The following is a 5,594-nucleotide window of genomic DNA, read 5'->3' on the forward strand; positions in this document are numbered from 1 at the left end:
AAAATAAAAAAATTAAAAAATTAAAAAAAAATGTGTGACAAAAAAAAAAAAAAAAAAAAAAAAAGAGAGAGTGTCAACTTCTTTACCTTAGTTCAATGTTTTAGTCTCTACATGTTGATTGGTTTATATTTTGCTTGTTGAAATAGAAGTCTTGAATAATATACCATGATTAAGAGATTTAAATGCTTTTACGAATTTAGGTATTAAAGTATGACATATAAAATTTTTCTTTGGTAAATATTAATCTTCTAGACATTATCTTTGACCTTAGAGAAGCATGAATCCTAACTTAAATGAAGAATAGGAAGGAAAGGGAAACTAAAGCCATAATACAAGTATGTTTCAAGTCAATAAAGGATGAGGGTATTGCGAGAGAAAAATCAAGATTGAGGGAATAACGGAAACCGTTCTAATGAAAAGTGGTACGGAGCATAAAACGCAACCACTTTTTGCTTATATTCCCACCAAAAAAAAAAAAAAAAAAACAAAAGCAAAAAAAAGCAATACAAGAAGTAGAGTGGAGCATAAAGTGCAACCACTTTGTGTGATAGAAATAGGTTACCTAAAAATACCTTGAGATGAGAAACATTACATGTGTGCTAAACTTGTTCTAAGTACTTTCTATTCTGCATTCTACGGAAGGAGAATTGCCTATCTCATGTTTTAAAAGTTTGGCTAGATTTTTAAACTTTAGATTTTGTTTGCTAAATTGAAGTTTTTAGATGTCATGTTCACCTAGAATACTTGATTCAAAATCAAATCAATCTCTTATCTTTTGGTAGATTACTTTAGAAGTCCAAATCAATGAGTAAAAATAAACATGGTCAACATAAAAAAAAGAGATGAATGTTTTACTTAAGGACAAGCAAAGAGCTAAGTGTGGGGGAATTGATAGCCTCAAAAAACAGGCAAATTTGTTAAATTATAATCGCATGACTGCATGTTTGTTTTGAAGATTTTTAGTTGTTGACTCTGCCTGAATGTTGGATTCTTTTGGACGGCGATCAGGACGTCAAATGCTATTTTCTCGGTGATTTCCTTGGATGGATCGATAAAGAAAAACCATGAATAAAAATCCCTAGCCCTTAAATAGGCTCATGCATACATGAAGAAGTCACATATTTTATATCTTTCTAAATGTTGTAGGTGATGAAAGGGTCATCCCTTCTTTTTCAAGAATGTAAACCCTTTTTGTTTATCTGGTTTTACTTAGCTTTCGTTTTATTGTCTTTTGTTAATTTTAGAACAAAGTTGATGGGTATTTATGTCCGCATTAACAAGGTGGACCACTCTCGCAAGTGGGTGGGATACCTCCTTTTTTGCTTCTGTGGTTTTGTTTTCTTGTGCAGGAATAAAGTGAAGTCTCAAATCATAATGTAAATAATACTGTAAAGGAAATGTAGATAATATTGTAATATGCTCAAAGGAGCTACAAGATATGCAAAAAAAAAAAAATAATAATAAAAAAATAATAAAAATAATAATAATAAAAAAAAAGCAGCAGTCATCGCACTGGTTGGGCCATCGAACACCGATCCCTCCAAGACACAGTTTCGTCACTCGGAATGAAACCAATCAGTATACCCGGGTGTCACGGTTTCATGCATCACTCCCTGACCCATGTACCAGGTGTTCCGGCTCCGCCAACGCTCAGCTAGGTTGGTCAACAGACTCTGCGTCACGGGACTGCTCTCGAAGTTATGGACTCTGGGAACGCGCTGAATGACACCATACTGGCGGTTGATTCTATCCGAAAAGTAGGCCATGGAACGATCAAGACTGGCATACAACACATAATTAAGGTTCATGCTACCAGTAGTGACTAGTCGAATCCTCCACCAAGGGCAAGTCCACCGAATCACAGGGTTGTCGGCAAAATCAAAGTGTCCTCGAGAACAAGTGCGAAAATGGGCAGGACCATAAGACGGGATTGAACGAGCTGGGACTGGAGAAATCAAGCTCAGTTTGTCTAAAGCCCAGGCTTGCAGTAATATCGGGCAACCCCAATGGTGAACATTGAAGTCGGTAACTTGAAGGGCAATATCCCTAACCCAGCACATGGTCTCTCCCAAGATCATCATAAAGGCAGTGCGACGATATACCTGCATGTCTCAGACAACGGTCAGCAATCGGAAATCTCCAATTCCAAGTCGGCCATTCTTCATGGCATACATGTTCAGCAATAAGAAACAACAAGCCCGAACCCAGGAAGGGTTCGCATCCATGGACAGAACCCTATTCAGGAAAGGCTCTAAGGGAAAACCTTGATCCGGATCTATTCCGCCAGGAAGGTAAACCGGACATAGAGCAGCAACCTCGGTCAGATCATATCTTGGGCCTGGGGGCAAAGCTGGACTTTCATTTTGTTCAGGGTGATGACCCATTATGGCGCACATCTCCTCATAGGTCGGCGTCACTTCAGAATCTTCAAAACGGAAAACCATAATATTGGGATTGAAGTGCCTTATGAGCCAGGATAAGAAACTGGTATCAGGTTTTAAGTCTTTGAAGTACCTTAGCCAGGCCAATTGATTCAGGGGATGGATCTCCCATAGGTTATCCGGAAGAGATTGAATAAAAGATGAGACTTGATTCCTGAAAGCCATGGAAGAAAGTTGTTTCAAATATGATGGAATGAGAAGAGAATGAAGAATGGAGTTCCTAGTTATAGAAGGGGAAAGGTCCCACGGAGTTGAAATGATGCTCATCACCAGCTGGATGGCATCTGTCTTCGATGGTAATAGGATGTGGATAAGTTCCACTGGATTGAAATGATGCTCATTGCCAGCTGGATAGCATCTACTTGCTGCGGTGATAGGATGCGAATGGGCCCCACTGGATTGAAAATTAGCGGTGGAAACATCCGGAGATGCAGCACATGGACAAGTGGCATCCGAACAAAGTAGTAACTCTTACTTTATGTCAATTCTAACTTTCATTTTATTGTCTTTTGTCAATTTCAGAATAAAGTAGATGGGCATTTATGCTCGCATTAACAAGGTGAACCACTCTTGCAAATAAGTGGGATGCCTCCTTTTTGTTTCTGTGGTTTTGTTTTCTTTCTGCAGGAAAAAAAAAACTACTCAGCATATCAAGTCGGTGTGCGGCTCATCTAATTCCGTCTACTCGCCACACAGGGGGCAAAATCACCAAATCTACCAAATTACCCTCTAGCAGGTAAGTTTTCTTTCAACACTGCATCAGGAAAAGTATACCTGAAAATTTGAGACTAGAAAAATTTAGCAATTTTTGCTAAAATTTAAAAGACTTTTGTTAAATTCAAAGTTGCAATGGATGAAAAAAAAAAATTTTCAAGGTTTGCTTAAAAGATAATATTTTTTGTCTCGAGATGGATTCTAGACTGGGGGCAAAAATAAAATCTTTTGCCCTGATGCAAAATTTCAAATTTCAAAGTTCATGATTATTAATGCATAGGGGCATGTGATGCTCCAACATTTAACAAAGGCAAGATCTGTTTGTACACAAAAATTGCCCTTTTCTCTTGAAAAATTTTTCAGGCCAACCGCTGATGGTTTCTCGAAGCCGTTTGGTCCCACCAAGCAGTGATGGTGTATTACGAAGCTGTTTGGATCATTTTCTCGATTAGTAATGGTGTATTGCGAAGTTGATCGAGTCAATTCTTTTCCTGATTAGTGATGGTGTATTGCAAAGCTGATCAGGACAATCTCAATGGCCAACCGGTGATGGTTTCTCGAAGCCGTTTGGTCCCACCAAGCAGTGATGGTGTATTACGAAGCTATTTGGATCTTTTTCTCGATTCATGATGATGTATTGCGAAGCTGATTGAGTCAATTCTTTTCCTGATTAGTGATGGTTGTGAACCCTCCCCTGAAGGCAAAATTGTGCTAGAACGAGGTATGCTCACGTGTGTGTTTTATGAAGTCGCCACCTAGTTTATTTTTATAAGGGAAAACTAATAAAGAACCCTAAATGACTCCAATTTTAATTAACCTAAGTCTAGATTAATTATCCCAAAGTTTAAGGCACAATCTATGAACCCGAGGTGGATCCCGAGACTATGTCATGCTGATTAACTAACCTAAATGTGAATGCTTTGCAAGGTAATGATGCAATTGGATCAATAAAGTGTTTTGATGATTTCGACTTGCCGCTCGGGGTCAAATCCCGAACCTGCCTACGTACTCTCGTTTGAATGAGAGATCAAAGCCGACGTAGTTCGATAAAGCCTATTTAAAGGCATCTTGAAGGGGTATGCTTCATGCATGAATGTGTGTATGCTTCGTGCATTTTTTAGGCATTTTGCCAAAGATTGATTGATTTGTTATTTTAGGCATTTGTTGCCAAAAGGTGCTTGATTGGGCAATTTATTGCCAAAAAATGGTGTTTGGGCTATTTATCGCCAAAATGATTGATTAAGGCATTTGTGCCAAAAGTTGGGCAATTTGTTGCCAAAAATTGGTTAGGCGATTTGTTGCCAAAATGATTATGTAATTTAGGCAATTTATTGCCAAAGAAAAGGTGATTTTTTTGGCGATTTGTTGCCAAAAAAAGGTGGTTATTTGAATTATAGGCAATCTGTTGCCAAAAAAACGTGATTGATTGAGCTGTAGGCAATTTATTGCCAAAAACGTGATTGATTAAGGCTTTTAGCCACAATTATTGATTAATTGGACTTTTAGCCGAACTGTTCGAAATAAAGGCAATTACACCGTAGTTATTAATTAACTAGGCACTCTAGCCAATATGTTCGAAGTTTAGCATTAATACCACGATTATTGATTAACCGGGCATTTTAGCCTAAACTTATTTACTTAAGGCAGTTTGCTGCCAAAATGATTATGGTGTGAATGCAGTTGTTTAATTAGAATTAGGAGTAGAAGAGAATATGCACAAGATGCTGAAATTAAATAGGCAGGGTTTCGTTATTACCTGAGTTAATCGGCGGCCGCTTCTTAGCTTCAGCTTGAAAATTCCAGGTTAAGCTCCTCGTTTGGGGAATATTAATTAAAATTAATTCAATTAAGTGACCAAATATCACAACAGCAGAGTAATAAAAGCCTACACTAAATGCAGAAAAGCAGTAAAAGAACCGCAAGGAGCGTAGGAGAGACGAGAGCGTCCGTCAACACAGACTGAGTGCCTAAAACTGTCGATTCGGGGCTATATTTATAGGAAAAAACCAGGCTGGAGGGTGGGCTCTGCTGCCGTGGAAGGCGGGCTCCGCCGCCGTGGCCAGCGGCTGCTGCCGCCGTGGACGGTCCACTTGCTAATTTTTCTTTCCAAAGGCTTTTTCGGGAGTTCCATACCTCCAAAGAATATTCGAGGACCAGTTCTGTGATCCTCGTAATTTTCCGGACGTTTCAAGTACCATATTGGCATACTTTCGGTGAACTTTTCGAATGGCCTCCGGTCCGGCCGAACTGTTTGCAGTCTGGAAAAACAGGCTTTTTGAGCCTCAAAATTTGAGTATTCACAATGGTGTATTGCGAAGCTGATCAGGACAATCTCAATGGCCAACCGGTGATGGTTTCTCGAAGCCTTTTGGTCCCACCAAGCAGTGATGGTGTATTACGAAGCTGTTTGGATCGTTTTCTCGATTAGTGATGGTGTAT

This window comes from Jatropha curcas, chromosome 4 (assembly GCF_041381405.1).
Source record: "Jatropha curcas cultivar XTBG-Jc1 chromosome 4, XTBG_Jcur_1.0, whole genome shotgun sequence".
NCBI lineage: Eukaryota > Viridiplantae > Streptophyta > Magnoliopsida > Malpighiales > Euphorbiaceae > Jatropha > Jatropha curcas.